Source organism: Natator depressus, chromosome 6, assembly GCF_965152275.1.
Source record: "Natator depressus isolate rNatDep1 chromosome 6, rNatDep2.hap1, whole genome shotgun sequence".
In the NCBI taxonomy this organism is placed as follows: Eukaryota; Metazoa; Chordata; order Testudines; family Cheloniidae; genus Natator; species Natator depressus.
In genome coordinates this window covers 59,939,406-59,955,769 of record NC_134239.1, presented here as the reverse complement: position 1 = coordinate 59,955,769, position 16,364 = coordinate 59,939,406, and the positions used below count along the sequence as shown (strand labels likewise).

Here is a 16,364-nt window from a genome sequence, read left to right as displayed (position 1 = left end):
CTGTGCTAGGAATGCTCATTTCCAAGTCCCAAAGCAGACTGGATTCAGATGGGGCCAACTCCAATCTCACACCAGAGCCCACAAAGTCCCCAAAATAAAAAAAACCCTAAGCCACCCAATAACTGCCCTACAAGCAGCCCTCCAGCTCACCTACCTGGTCCTGCAGCAAAGCCTCCCTCCTGCCTGTCTCTCTTGTTAGTTCCTTTTTTCCTTCAGTGCCAATGGCTGAGGTTTTGCCTTTGCCCTGACAGTGATCTCCCACCCAGGGCCTGGGAGGCCTGAAGAGCCCGCAGCAGCCCAAGCAGAGGGAGAGAGAGAGAGAGAGAGAGAGTGAGAGTACTTTCAGGCCAGTGAGTTCTCAGAATGGGCTGTGCTTTTCTGCTCCTTCCCTCCCTCCCTGTGGGCTGCCGGATGCCCTTGGTCCTGTAACTGAGAGAAGGAGAAAGGAGAAGGGGTTACTCCAGTTCATTCACACTGTACGCAGGGCTCCCTTTGGCCTCTTTTCCTGTTTGCCTGTAAATGCCAGCTCCCCTGAATGAGTGATGACGAGAAAGGCTGATTTGTTCCCTGTGGCTCAGAGTTTGGGGCTGAGTTAGGGAATGGTGTCGGGATTTCATAGTCACAATTACTGGTATGGAGTTTCTCATGGTGTCATCTGCCCAAACTCCACTAGCCTCTGGCAGAGAGCTCAATCTAGATCTGGACAATGGCTGCCTCAGAGCTTGTCTACATGAACATTTAGTTCACAGCAACCTGTGGTATCAATCAATCCTTCAATAGCTTGCCATGCACTAATTTTCCACGTGGACCCTGCTGACATGCACTAAAAGTTCCTTGGTGTGCTATGATCTACCCCCACTTTGACTAGATCAAAGTGCACTGAGGAACTGTTAGTGTGCATCAGAAGGGTCCACGTGAACAGTTAGTGCGCAGCGGGTTAACACAAGGTAGATTCACACCCCAGCTTGCCACAAACTAAATGTTTGTGTAGACAAGCCCTAACTCAACTCCAGACTATTCTATTCTAACTGGGATTTTATACTGTACCCATCATGTTGGGTTCTGAGCCTCAGGCAAATCTAGAGCATATACGACTTCAGGGAGAGCAGAAATCAAGGCATGTATGGGATTCAGGAAGGAAGATGTTATCATGATGATCCCAGACCCCCCCCCACACACACACACACACAAACCACAACACACAAGTGATGGAATGGCAGTCACCCCTCATCACCCCTATCTCCACAAGAGGAATGGCTCCCAAAGACTTAATCCCAATTGGGTGACAGAGTCCAGCTACTGCTTAGAAGCTATATAGGTCCCTGCAGCACCTGCATGGGAGAACAGCAGCAGAGCCTGCTATTTTGAAACTGAACTGCAGCAACCCTGGGAGCTTGGCTTTGACTTCAGCTCAGCATCAGTCTGACTTCACTATCAGCACCAATTTTTGGATGGCAGGAAACACAAAGTGGCTTTGACTCTGACAGGGACTTCAAACAGGAAAAATCCCATCTGTGCTCCTCCCAGGAGGAGAAGCAGAGAAAAACACACCAACAAACACCCCTCTTTCCAACAGGAAAACAAAGACAGGTCTGCTCAGCTGCTTGAGTAGGGGAGCAGAGGAGGGGTGTTTAGTCTGGGCCTTGTCTACACTAGAAAAGTATAGCTATATCAACAAATCCTCCTAGTGGAGACACAGCTTAGACCAGCAAAAGATTTATTTTGCCAGTATAGTTTATATTGGTTCCCTGAACAAAAAAGCTATACTGGGAACAGAACATTTTGTTGGTATAACTGTCATAACTATGTTGGTTGGAGGTCTGTGTGATTTTTTTCCACACTCTTGACATATCTGTGCCAGTAAAACTTTTAAGTGTAGACCAGGCCTAGGAAGCCTACAGAAAAATTCTACTGGGAAACAGCCTGATACAACCAAAACCCTGGTCTGAGGAACTAAAGCTGAGAAGCTTGCAGCTCACCAGACAAGTTGCTGATCTGCACTTAAACCTTCTAGGTGCAGCGATAGCTCAACCTGGCCAATCTGAAGGCTGAAAATGAGAACTAGTCCCTGCCTCAGTTTTCTTGTAAATTCTACCAAATGTCAGCAGAGAGAGAGAGAGAATTTGCATGCTCCACTGCTTTACTGAGTCTCCACTAGGAGAATTTGTTGATATAGCTATACTTTTCTAGTGTAGACAAGGCCCCAGACTAAATGTATACCCCAAATTAAAAAAAACAGTAAAATAACTAAAAAAGAGCCACCGTTGCTTAACAACCATGTAAAAGAAGCAGTAAGCGATAAAAAGGCATCTTTTAGAAAGTGGAAGTGAAATCCTAGTGAGGTAAATAGAAAGGAGCATAAACACTGCCACATTAAGTGTAAAAATATAATAAGAAAAGCCAAAAAGGAGTTTGAAGAACAGATAGCCAAAAACTCAGAAGGTAATAACAAAATGTTTTTTTAAGTACATCAGAAGCAGGAAGCCTGCTAAACAACCTGTGGGGCCCCTGGACAATCAAGATACAAAAGGAGCACTTAAATAGGATAAAGTCATTGAGGAGAAACTAAATGAATTCTTTGCTTCAGTCTTCACGATTGAGGATGTTAGGGAGATTCCCAAACCTGAGCCGTCCTTTGTAGGGGACAAATCTGTGGAATTGTCACAGATTGAAGTGTCGTTAGAGGAGGTTTTGGAATTAATTGATAAACTTAACAGTAACAAGTCACCGGGACCAGATGGCATTCACCCAAGAGTTCTGATAGAACTCAAATGTGAAATTGCAGAACTATGGTTTGTAACCCGTCCTTTAAATCAGCTTCTGTACCCAATGACTGGAAGATAGCTAATGTAACGCCAATATTTAAAAAGGGCTCTAGAGGTGATCCTGGCAATTACAGACTGGTAAGTCTAACGTCAGTACCAGGAAAATTAGTTGAAAAAACAGTAAAGAATAAAATTGTCAGACACGTAGAAGAACATAAATTGTTGGGCAAAAGTCAACGTGGTTACTGTAAAGGGAAATCATGTCTTACTAATTTATTAGAGTTCTTTGAAGGGGTCAACAAACATGTGGATAAGGGGGATCCAGTGGACATAGTGTATTTAGATTTCCAGAAAGCCTTTGACAAGGTCCCTCACCAAAGGCTCTTATGTAAATTAAGTTGCCATGGGATAAGAGGGAGGATCCTTTCATGGATTGAGAACTGGTTAAAAGACAGGAAACAAAGGGTACGACTAAATGGTAAATGGAGAGGGGTAACCAGAGGTAAAAGTAACCCAGTATGGTCTGGTACAGCGTACCGGCAAGAGCCAGTACACCATGCTGGACCAGACCGGCTTCCCCAGGCTGGCGCTTTAAATGGCCCGGGGCTCCTCGCAGTGGCCGGAGCTCCGGGCCCTTTAAAGCGCCACCAGAGCCCTGCCCCCACTACCCCAGGGGCTCTGGCAGTGGGGCTCGGGCAGTGCTTTAAAGGGCCCGGGGCTTCAGCCGCTGCAGGGAGCCCGGGACCCTTTAAAGCACCGTCCGAGCCCTGCTGCCGGAGCCCCAGGGTAGCAACGGCAGGGCTCCGGCGGTGATTTAAACAGCCAGAGGCTCCAGCCGCTGCAGGGAGCCCTGGGCCCTTTAAAACGCCCCCCAAGCCCCAGTGCCGGAGCCCTGGGGTAGTGGTGGCAGGGCTCCGGCGGTGATTTAAAGCGCCCAAGCTCCGCTGTGGTAGCGGTGGCCGGAGCCCAGGGTCCTTTAAATTGCCCCTGAGCCCCAGGTCTCCCAGCTGCCTCTGCAGCTGGTAGCTCCAGGGGTGATTTAAAGGCCCCAGGGCTCCCAGCCACAGCCCTAGGGCGTTTAAATCTTGATTTAAAGGACCCAGGTATTTAAAGGCCCCGCCTCTTCCCGTCGAGGCCACGCCTCTTCCGGTCGAGACCATGCCCCTGCTCCCCACTCAAGACTCCGGAGTACTGGTAAGTCCTTTAAGTTATTTTCACCTCTGGGGGTAACTAGTGGTGTTCCCCAAAGGTCAGTCCTAGGACCAATCCTATTCAACTTATTCATAAATGATCTGGAGAAAGGGGTAAACAATGAGGTGGCAAAGTTTGCAGACAACACTAAACTGCTCAAGATAGTTAAGACCAAAGCAGACTGTGAAGAACTTCAAAAAGATCTCACAAAACTAAATGATTGGGCAACAAAATGTCAAATGAAATTTAAGTGGATAAATGTAAAGTAATGCACATTGGAAAAAATAACCCCAACTATACATACAATATGATGGGGGCTAATTTAGCTACAACAAATCAGGAGAGAGATCTTGGAGTCATCATGGATAGTTCTCTGAAGACATCCACGCAGTGCGTAGCAGCAGTCAAAAAAGTAAACAGGATGTTAGGAATCATTTAAAAAGGGATAGAGAATAAGACAGAGAATATCTTATTGCCCCTGTATAAATCCCTGGTATGCTCATATCTTGAATACTGCGTACAGATGTGGTCCCCTCATCTCAAAAAAGATATACTGGCATTAGAAAAGGTTCAGAGAAGGGCAACTAAAATGATTAGGGGTTTGGAACGGGTCCCGTGTGAGGAGAGATTAAAGAGGCTAGGACTTTTCAGCTTGGAAAAAAGGAGACTAATGGGAGATATGATAGAGGTATATAAAATCATGAGTGGTGTGGAGAAAGTGAATAAGGAAAAGTTATTTACTTGTTCCCATAATATAAGAACTAGGGGCCACCAAATGAAATTAATGGGCAGCAGGTTTAAAACAAATAAAAGGAAGTTCTTCTTCACACAGCGCAAAGTCAACCTGTGGAACTCCTTGCCTGAGGAGGTTGTGAAGGCTAGGTCTATAACAGGGTTTAAAAGAGAACTAGATAAATTCATGGAGGTTAAGTCCATTAATAGCTATTAGCCAGGATAGGTAAGGAATGGTGTTTCTAGCCTCTGTTTGTCAGAGGTTGGAGATGGATGGCAGGAGAGAGATCACTTGATCATTACCTGTTAGGTTCACTCCCTATGGGGCACCTGGCATTGGCCACTGTCGGCAGACAGGATACTGGGCTAGATGGACCTTTGGTCTGACCCAGTATGGCCATTCTTATGTTCTTATTCCTCCTCTAGCTTCAGTCAATCATTCATACCCATTCTGCACAGAGCTAATTATATATGGTTAGAAAAAATTGTGACAACCAGCTTTTCTTTGAGGCACCAGTTCTAAGATCTAGATTTTCCTTGGTCCATTTTCAGGTAGTGTTACTCAAAGGAGAGGGGTAGGAAAGTCCAGGGGAAATGCCCATATTTCAGAATGGTGCAATGGGACATATATACAGGGAGTTGTTGGCTGGGGACCAAAAACTGATCTTAACATGAAGCTTGCACAGAAGTGAAGATTCTCCATCCATTGTGAAATGATGCAGACATGCCACATCTTGGAGCAAGGAAGAGACCACACCTGGGATCCTGCACTTGTCCTTTGTGACCCTCAATCCTAGAGACTTCACACTTGTGCTCTGGGGACTATATGGATCTGGGGAAATACCACCTCAGTCCCAAAAAGATGTTCACAAATTGGAGAGAGGTCAGAGAAGAGCAAAGGTTGAATATTAGGAATAATTGCTTGACAGGGTGTTGCAAGGGAAATGGCAGAAGCCGCATCCTGGCAGTAATTAAAACAACTCAATAAAGGCCAAAATGACATTTCAGGGTCCAATCCTGCTCTGCTCCCTGTGGGAACAGTGGAAAATGAAGCAGATAGCATCCAAACGTCTTAGTACTTTTCATCTGCAAAACCCTTTAGAAACAAGCTAATTAACCATCCCCCCCAAAAAAATCCTGGAAGGTAGGAGAGACCACTATCATGATCATTGCCTCCCAAAGGCCTTCTGCAGCCCAGCACTATACAAGAAGAGAAAGGGGAGGAAGAATTACTATGAAAAATCAAAGATAACACCGCATCCTCTGGATTCCCCAGAGTGCCCCAGCGCAACTTCTTGGTATGAACCTCTAATTGTCACTAATTCCTCTGGGCAGGGAAATGGCCCAACCTACCACTGGCATTTAAGAAATGATAGAAAATAAACAGAAAAGTTATCCCAGGGAAGCAGAGTACACAGGGAGGGCAAGTAAATTGCCCAAGGCCATCTGATGAGTGAGCAGCTGAGCCAGGACTAGAACTCAGAAGTTCCTGCCTCCTACTCCCAAACCTATACCCCAATCCCGGACACCTGCCCCTTTTGCGGCATGAAGGAAACCCTGGCGCACGTCTATCTGGAGTGCGCCAGGCTGCAGCCCCTATTCCGGCTCCTCACGAATATTTTGTTAAGATTTTGGTTGCACTTTTCCCCTCACCTCCTTATCTATGCACTCCCTGTCTGTGGCCCCACTAAGTCGCGGGACCTCCTGGTCAACCTCCTCCTGGCCCTGGCTAAAGTGGCCATCTATAAAACCAGGGTGAGGAGGTTGGCCGATGGAGTCTCCTGTGACTGTGGGGCCTATTTCCGATCCTCTGTCCGTTCACGCCTCCGGGCAGAGTTCCTCTGGGCGGCGTCCACTGACTCCCTTGACGCCTTTGAGGAGCAGTGGGCGCTGTCCAGGGTTCTCTGCTCGGTGTCCCCGTCAGGTTCCCTTTGTTTGACCCCTTGACTGCACTCCTGTCCCTGTTGTTCATTAGTTGTCCCCCGTAATTATTTGGTTTTCCAGGTCTCGTGGACCCCCCAGCCCTTAGGCTGGGGGGGTGGGGGGATCCTTTAGCAATAAGCCCGCCCACTTCCTGGATCCCAATAAGACTCCCAAACCTAGATTTCTCTCTGTCAAACAGGCCTGTTGCCGCTCTAATTTCCACAAAACTGGGCAACTTCTGGTGCCCAGGTGTCACAGGGTCTCCGCAGGCTTCCTCCCTCTTGAGCCTGTGCCCGGCGTCTAGGCTGGTATAATAAAGAATCTTCCATGCCTTCTTTTGCTGGATCACCCAAGTGTCTTTATTTACAGTGTTTGTGCAGTTCCCAGATCTCCCAACAGCTAGTGCCCCACAGACCCTCCCCAGGGTCTCCTGGCTTTTGAGGCATCCTTCTTTGGTAAGGAGACAGCTATACCACCATCCTGTCTCCTCCCAGGATAGCTTACTCACTGAGGTTTGCCTGGGGCTTTTATAGCCCTCTTGTGCCTCAGCCCAGCTGTCAGTACTTAGCTCAGCATGTTCCTCTGAGCCAGCCCTCATTAGGGCTTGCAGCTGGGCTCCCTGCTGAATACCTGTGTCTCTACCCCTGGCCTCCTGGCCAGAGAGCAGGCTGCAGCCAGCATTTTGGCAGGGCCTTAAAGGGGTTTACCCCTGCCCTGCGACACCAGGGGATAAGAAATAGGAGGAAAACAGAAGAGAGGGATGGGGAGTAAGAGAGAGTGACAGTAATGCTTATTGTAAAATAATACACTTCTTTTTTTTTGCTAAGTCATCCTCCCTCTCTCTCTCTCTCTTCTATTGTCTGTTTCATCAACTTGTTGCATCTTGCCGTAACCTAGATCCGTGGTTTTCAAACCGTGGGTCACAACCCAGAATTGGGTCACAGAATGGAAGGGACTGGATCACGGCGGCTCTGATGAGCACCGCTGACCGGGCCGTTAAAAGTCCTGTCGATGGTGCTGCCCAGCTAAGGCAGGCTGCGACACTGCGCTGTGCCCTGGAAGCAGCCAGCAGCAGGTCTGGCTCCTAGACAGGGGAGGCCATGGGGATCTGCGCACTGTCCTCACCCTGAGCACCGGCTCCGCACTCCCACTGGCTGCTTCCCGGCCAATGGGAGCTGAGGGGGGGTGCCTGTGGGTGAGAGCCACGCGGAGCCACTTGCACACCTCCACCTAGGAGCCAGACCTGCTGCTGGCCGCTTCCAGGGCACAGCGCGGTCTGCGGTACCAGAACAGATGGGAAGCTTGCCTCTGTACCCCAGCTGCGCCGCTGACTGGAAGCCGCCAGAAGTAAGCCCGTGCCCCAATCCCCTGCCCCAGCCCTGAGGCCCCCCCCCCAATCCTGGAGCCCCCGCCTGCACCGCAAACCCCTCATCCCTGGCCCCACCTCAGAACCTGCACCCCGCAGCCCAGAACCCTGACCCTATCCCTCACCCCAACCCTCTGCCCCAGCCCAGAGCCCCCTCCCAAACTCTGAACTTCTCATTTCTGGCCCCATCCTGCAGCCCTCATCCCCGCACCCCAAGCCTCTGTCCCAGCCTTGAGCCCCTCCTACACCCCAAACCCCTCATCCCCAGCTCCACTGGGTCGCATCAAAAATTTTCTTCAACTGGGTCGCCAGAAAAAAAGTTGGAAAACCACTGACCTAAACTGTATGCTCTTGGGAGCATGGACTCTTTACAGTGTGTCTGTATAGCCCCGAACGCAATGGGGCCCTGACTGATGCCTGCTGGTTCTGTTGCAATACAAATAAATAAATTATAATAATAATAAAGGAGGAGAGAGATTTGGTACTGGGTTGAGAAATGGGCAGGAAAATCATGAAGATTCCAAATACCAGCAGGGAAATGTTTTTATTTCCATTAACAGCAGTAACAGCCTGTCTGCATACAGTGGCCAGGAAGGAAGGATGATACCATAGTACACTGCCTACATAAAAACATAAATTAGATACTGGGACTGGGGTCTTAATTCACTAGATAGTCACTTCAAAATAAATGAGCTCAACTATTGATATTGAATATCTCAGTCTAGTCCCCATATGTCCAAAACCCAAATACTTCGGCAGGATTTACTGTCTTTACATTTAAGATAATGGAACACTAGGGTCAAGACTGAGGTGCAGCAGTAAAGCTGGACTAGGGAACCCAGAACTGGATTATCAGATGTACCAGGAAGTATTTAGGGGTATCAACAGAGATGTGAAGGTGCAGGGGGGGAAGGACTGAAATAGTGGATGGGGTTCACAGCATGTCAGGAGCAAGTACTTTAGGAGCTCTGTGTGAGGGATGCCTGCACAACATTTGGCCATATTTTGCCTGGCTCTAGTCAGCATGACCCTGCACTTCTTCTATTTGGGCCAAATTCAATTAAACACTGAAGAAAAGAAGAAACTCCATGTGCTGCAACAGTTTGTAAGGAAGCCGAAAATCTTCTGTAAAGCTGCAGAATGAAAAATAATGGGTGGGATGGGTTAAAAGGTCTGTGCAAATGAGAGAGGATCTGTGTGACAGCAAGAGAGCATGTGAGAGGGCGTGCGACAGTCTGTGTAACAGAGTGCGTGTGTAGATCTAATTCCCTCTGAGGCATTAGTCCAAATGTGGAGTTGAACTTTCTGCAGACTTTGTGCTGCCAAGCATTGTCCCTTCTCACAGCCTCTGACATCACCACAAATGCTCAGCTGGAAAACAGTCCTGGAGTCAGGCACAGTCTGCTGGTTCTGGGCCAGCCAGTGAAAGGGCTGCACTCAGAGCACACCCATCAGATGGGAAGCAAGAGCCCCCCATTCCAACAGGAAGTCTCCAAATACTCAGTAGATTTAGGTGCCTCCAAATGCCCCATCCCTAACACAATCCAGTCCAGCATGGGCCACAGGGTCAATAACATTACATGTATCAGTCCTTCTGGAATTCCAGCCGAAATGAGCTCAAATCTCACATTTCCGTATTAGCGGAAGAACTGATCTGAAGATCAAATAAACTGAGAACAACTACATCATGGGATCAAAACAACAGGGAAATTTACCTGTATTTAGGTAAAAAAAAATTTTTTTTTGAGTAATAATGTCCACAGATCCATTACAATGGGTTCTTAAGCCTGCTCGCAGCTGGGGTGCAGAACCAGAAAGGTCAGTCACACGCAGCAGAGGAATGCCCCACTGCCTGAACTTCCCTTCAGTTGAGACAACTTCCACAGCCAGGATGACACAGTTCTGTTTTCCCAAAGTACAGATTGTGCTAAACATATTTTGAAGAAAAAACAATTATAGTTTCCCCTAATGAAATAACCTGAATCTTTTAATGCCAGTTTTCTGGATGATCCTTTTGTATTCAAAGTGGACTGGATCTGTGAAACTTATTACTTGAAGAAAGGAAATTTGCAGGTCAGTACAAATAAATTTTCCTATTCTTCATCATGCTAAGGTCCACAGATTCATTGCAATGGGATTTTCACAGTGGTATGTCTCCAGAGTAGGAAGTAAGATCATCCTTTAAATATAGACATCCATAATACATTATATTATCCTCTATTCTTCTCTGGGCATTAAGGTGTGGAGAAAACCTGCTGAAAATTAACAAAGGTTAAAGTCTGAATGTCCAATATATAGTATTTTAGAGAATGTATGTCTTGATGGCCATGTGGCTACCTAGCAGATCTCATTACAGGAGACATAACTTCTCTGACCTGAGATTGCCAATGTTCCTAAAGACTGGATTTGATGCTTAACAAAAGGAAAAGTATTTCTTGAATTTTACTTGGAAATGAATGCTATAACAGTTTTAAAGGCTACTTGTCTGAATTAAAGGTACAATACTGGATCCCACCAAAGAAAGCTACCTACTTCTAAAACTCGTCTGATTGGCGATAATAGCTATTAGGAAATCTATTTAATGCATAAGAAGTGTGATATCATATCTGCCACAGGGATTCCATTTGGGTAAGACTGCAAGAATCAGAATGATGTTCCAGAGTCAGGCTCTATAACCTTGTGGGGCTGACATCACAGTAGTTTACCCTAAGAAGACATTTAACATAATTTGTACAAAACTTCCTTTTCTTGACCATACCGAGAACATTATAGTTCAGAGACGTGATCATTTGCTTGGGCACTCTCATACAACCACATTACAACACGTCTGGAGGAAATCCAAGATTATGCTTCACTGGCTTAATGTGGTAATTAAACCACGCATTTTACTTCAACCACTACACTGTACTAAGTTCTACTTGTTGATGTTTTTCTGGAGTCCATAGGAGTAATCACTTCATCCACGTATCCAAAATGGATACTATCTGGTACTGTTTGGAGGATTGGTTTTTGCAATTGCAGACCCACTCTGTGAGATGGAGACATCAGAAGATAGCCATTTCCTCATAAATTGAAAGTCTAGCATCAATTGGGGTCTAACTCCAGATAAGGCTCCTTGAGAGTCTTGCAGATACTTCTGGGACAAGAGCAGCTACTGACTCACCCAGTATCCTGGATTTGTTCCAGCTAGGGTTGGGCATTTCACAGGTCCAAAAATAACTGGTGAATTTCCTGGTCAAATATTGGTCAAAGATTGCCAAATAACATCAAAAATGATCAAATATTTTAAAGCACTAATTTATTAGATTTAAATACTAGACCATCCCTGACAGGTTGTCATAAATATAAAGGGAAGGGTAAACACCTTTAAAATCCCTCCTGGCCAGAGGAAAAACCCTTTCACCTGTAAAGGGTTAAGAAGCTAGGATAACCTTGCTGGCACCTGACCAAAATGACCAATGAGGAGACAAGATACTTTCAAAAGCTGGAGGGAGGGAGAAACAAAGGCTCTCTCTGTGTGTGTGAGATGCTTTTGCCGGGGCCAGAACAGGAATGGAGTCTTAGAACTTAGTAAGTAATCTAGCTAGATATGCGTTAGATTCTGTTTTCTTTAAATGGCTGAGAAAATAAGCTGTGCTGAATGGAATGGATATTCCTGTTTGTGTGTCTTTTTGTAACTTAAGGTTTGGCCTAGAGGGATTCTTTATGTTTTGAATCTAATTACCCTGTAAGGTATTTACCATCCTGATTTTATAGAGGTGATTCTTTTACTTTTTCTTCTGTTAAAATTCTTCTTTTAAGAACCTGATTGCTTTTTCATTGTTCTTAAGATTCAAGGGTTTGGGTCTGTGTTCACCTATGTAAATTGGTGAGGATTTTTATCAAGCCTTCCCCAGGTAAGGGGGTGTAGGGTTTGGGGAGGATTTTGGGGGAAAAGACGTTTCCAAGCGGGCTCTTTCCCGGTTATATAACTGTTAGACGCTTGGTGGTGGCAGTGATAAAGTACAAGGGCAAAAGGTAAAATAGTTTGTACCTTGGGGAAGTTTTAACCTAAGCTGGTAAAAATAAGCTTAGGAGGTTTTCATGCAGGTCCCCACATCTGTACCCTAGAGTTCAGAGTGGGGAAGGAACCTTGACACAGGTATTTGTCCAACCTGTTCTTAAACCCTCCAATGATCGGGATTCCACAACCTCCCCTGGAAGCCTATTCCAGAGCTTTACTATCCTCAGAATTAGGAAGTTTTTTCCTAATATCCAACATAAATCACCCTTGCTGCAGATTAAGCCCATTACTTCTAGTCCCATCTTCAGCTGACATGGAAAACAATTGATCAGAATCCTCTGTATAACAGCCCTCAACATAATTGTTATCAGGGGCCCCCTTAGTTTTCTTTTCTCAAGACTAAACGTGCCAAGTGTTTTTTTACTTTTCCTCATAGGTCAGGTTTTCTAAATCTTTTATCTTTTTTTGTTGCTCTCCTCTGAACTCTCTAATTTGTCCACATCTTTCTTAAAGTATGGAGCCCAAAACTGGACACAGTAACTCCAAATGAGGCCTCACCAGTGACAAGTAGAGGGGGATAATTATCTACCATTTCTTACATACAACACTCCTGTTTATACACCCCAGAATAATATTAGTCTTTTTAGCAACTACATCCCATTGCTGACTCATAAAATTTCTGATCCACTATAACCCCCTGATCCTTTTCAGCAGTACTACTGCCTACCTAGTTATTCCCCATTTGATTTCTCCTTCTTAAGTGTAGTGCTTTGCACTTATCTTTACTAAATTTCATCTTGTGGATTTCAGATCAATTTTCCAATTTGAGAAGGTCATTAGGAATTCTACTCCTGTCCTACAAAGTGCTAGCAACCCTCCCAGTGTGGCATCATATGCAAATGTGATAAGCATACTCTCCATTTCATTAGCCGAGACATTAATGAAAAAATTGAAGTGTCAGACCCAGGACAGACCCTTACAGACCACCAGAAGATGTGTAATGCCGAACCATTAATAACTAGTCTTTGAGTACAGTCTTTTGACCAATTTTCCAACCACCTTATTGTAATTTCATCTACACCACATATTGCAGAGCACCCACTGGCAGCTCCCTGCCCCGCCCCCAGCCCCAGCTCACCTCCGCTCCGCCTCCTCCCCGAACGCACCGCCCTGCTCTGCTTCTCTGCTGCCCCCCCCACCCCGGCTTCCTGCAAATCAGCCGGGGGGTGGTGGTGGTGGTGAGAAGCAAGTGGCGGCTTCGCACTCAGGCCCAGGGAGGTGGAGGTGAGCTGGGGTGGGGGGGGCGCAAGGAGGGCCGCCTGCGCCGCAACAGGTAACCCGGGGGGTGCACAGGGAAAGCGCTCCCCGCCCCAGCTCACCTCTGCCACCCTGGGCCTGAGCGCAAAGCCGCCACCTGTTTCTCAGTCCTCCCAGGCTTCCTGCGCGAACAGCTGATTCGCAGGAAGCCGGGGGCGGGCGGAGAAGCAGAGCGGGGTGGCATGTTCAGGGGAGGAGGCGGAGCTGAGGTGAGCTGGGGCCGGGGGTGGGGTGGGGAGCTGCCGGTGGGTGCTTTGCACCCACCAAATTTTCCCCGTGGGCGCTCCAGCCCTGGAGCACCCATGGAGTCGGTGCCTAAGGCGCCACTTCTGGCTGGTTGTTAAATTTAGAAGCCCTTTTAGAACTGGCTGTCCCTCGTGGAGTCAGCGCCTAAGGCGCCACTTTTGATGTGATCAGTGGGGGGAGCAGCCACTTCCCCTGCTCCCCCCCAGGTACACTCCCCCGCCCCTAGGAGCCAGAGGAACCTGCCGGATGCTTCCTGGGAGCTGCCCCAGGTAAGCACCGCTGGGACTCCCCACCTCGCTCCCCAGCAGGTGACAGGGGAGGGGGGTGGATGGGGCAGGGGTCCCGGGGGGGGTGTCAAGGAACGCAGGGGGTTGGATGGGGCAGGAGTCACGGGGGGGGGCAGGGAGGGGGCAATGACCCCCTCTTGGGATGAGGAGGGAATCGGTTGTTAAGATTTTGGCAGCTCATCACTGCATATTGCCTCACATTTCTTATGAGAACGTCATGAGGGACAGTATCAAAAGCCTTACCAGAATCAAGATCTATCACATCTACAGCTTCCCCTCATCCAGTAGGCCAGGAACCCTGTCAAAGAAGGAAATTAGGTTGGTTTGACAAGATGTTCTTCGATTAAAAAATGAAAGAATGGCAACAAGATGCAACCAAAAAGGTAGGCCACCACCTACATCAGGGCATTTTTGCTGGAATATTTGACCACAACCAAATGATAAGTGGTCAATTTTGACATTATTTGACCAGGCCATTAACTAGCTTGCCAAGCCTAGTTCCAGCTACCACTTGTAAAACAGTATCCTCCCTCTTGTTTTACTCCAAGGACAGCTCCATCTTGCCGTATGATTTGTATTCTTTTCTACAGCCTCTGGCAGGAGAAAGGAAAAAGTAGATTTATAATCCTATTATTCTAAATAGTTTCAGCTTTCCATAAAGTTTCCCACTGTACCACTAAGAGAGCTGGAAACTGATATGCCCATGATGAAGGCCCCACATGTGTGCATGAAACAAATTTGTGTCTCACTATCTTTTTCAGAGAGAAGCCCACAGACTATGGGATTTTTAGGTTGATGGGGATCATATTTGCATTACTGACCATCCATGTTAGCATTGACTGTGAAAGCATGTGGAGAATGTCAAATACATTTCACACTTTTATTTTTATTGTTCTTGAGCTGCTGTTGACAGAGACCTTTCATGCCAATGGGAGGGGGCTGAGGTGATGCCTGCCTAGAGTCAGCTGCCTGTGAAGGGCCTGTGTAGTGAGGACATTCTTTCAAGTAAAAATTTCCCCAGTTAGAAATGATGAGTCCCTGGCCACCACAGAATATAGCCACATTTATCTTTGACAGTGAGAGGTTAAACTTGGACTGGAGCACACTGAGGAACCTTCTGGCCTTATAAAATGGAGATGAGAGGACTAGAAAGAAACAGATGGTGGGCCAAGATGTTCCTTACTGCCTGCTTGTTCTTCCATATCTGGGCTCTTCCCCCAACTCTCATCACTCCATGGCCTCATCACTCCATGGCCAAGGGGAGGAGATGGGGACGAGGACAAGGCATGGCAACCTGCAGCAGCTGCAGCTAAGAACAATAACCTGGACGTTAAAGTGTTGCAATCCACAGTGGCAGCCAAAGACAACAGCCAGATGGTTAGGGCACTGTGACCCGCAGCAGCAGCCTGATCCTTACCTAATCTTTTAGGTGAGGCAGAAAATCCTCATTCCTCTATTATGGTATCTTCCCTAGGAACACAAAGAGAGTTAAATAGCTATAGCATGTCTAGGGAAGCCCCAGACCTCCTAAGCATAGTTTCACAGGACTCTGTACTCTGCCTGAAAAAGTCTATCCTCTATTTTGTTTTAAAATATACATTTTATTATTTTTATCCCCTAACTTTCATTCAGGGAACTGGCTTTTCTCTACTAAGAAGAAAGAATTCCCTTTTTGTGTGCGTGAGCACACCCACAGAAATCAAAACAAGGACCCCTTCTGTCTCTCTCTGGGAAGATACTGGCCAGGGGCTGAAGAACGGAGTCCCCAGAAAATCTAACCCTCTCTATTGCATGGAATCTACAGGGGCCAGATGGGTCTGTCTCTCCCCTGGAAGTCCACCGAAGAAATCGGCAGGGATCCCTACAGGCTTATTACAGAAGTGACAGCAGAGAAAAGGAACAGGACCCAAATGCCTCTTAGCACACTCTCTGGTGTTTATAAAGTAATCAATTCCAAGGCCAGAAGAGATCACTGTGATCATCTAGTCTGACCTCCTATATCACACAGACCCCAGAACTTACTAAAATAATTCCTATAAAAACATCCAATCTCGACTTTAAAACTGTTAACGAGGCAGAATTGACCATAACCCTGGGTAAATTGTTCCAAGGGTTAATGACCCTCAAAGCAAAAAAATTTACACTTTATTTTCAGTCCAAACTCATCTAGCTTCAACTTCCAGCCATTGAATCATGTTATACTTTTCTCTGTGAGACTGAAGAGTGTATTATCAAATATTTGTTCCTCAGGTGGATGTTTTATAGACTGAAAATAAGTAACCCATTACCTTTTTCTTGAGCTCATTGAATCTACCACTATAAGGCATGTTTTCTAATCCTTTAATCATTCTCAAGACTCTTCTTTGAACTCTCTACAATTTATCAACCTCTTTTTGAATTGTGGACACTGAACCAGACACAGTATTCCAGCAGTAGTTACACCAGTACCAAATACAGAGGTAAAATAACTTCTCTACTCCTACTCGAAATTCCTGTTTATGCATCCAAGGATCACATTAGCCATTTTGGCCACA

The 16,364-nt window shown here is 46.5% G+C and overlaps 1 protein-coding gene across 10 annotated transcripts in view; it reads right to left on the bottom strand.

The window, feature by feature from the left end:
* NR1H3 (nuclear receptor subfamily 1 group H member 3) overlaps nt 1–16,364 on the bottom strand; it is a 59,062-nt gene that overhangs the window by 32,648 nt on the left and 10,050 nt on the right. For 4 of the 10 annotated variants that reach the window (XM_074955411.1, XM_074955407.1, XM_074955416.1 and 1 more), the window contains exon 2: nt 14,074–14,128. The exons of 1 other annotated variant lie outside the window; for it this stretch is intronic. The gene's annotated coding sequence lies outside the window, so the exon portion shown is untranslated. Of the gene's footprint in view, nt 1–154; nt 279–14,073; nt 14,129–15,247; nt 15,301–16,364 lie in introns of all 10 variants that reach the window. 5 more of the 10 variants (XM_074955409.1, XM_074955408.1, XM_074955412.1 and 2 more) reach the window with 4 other exon arrangements.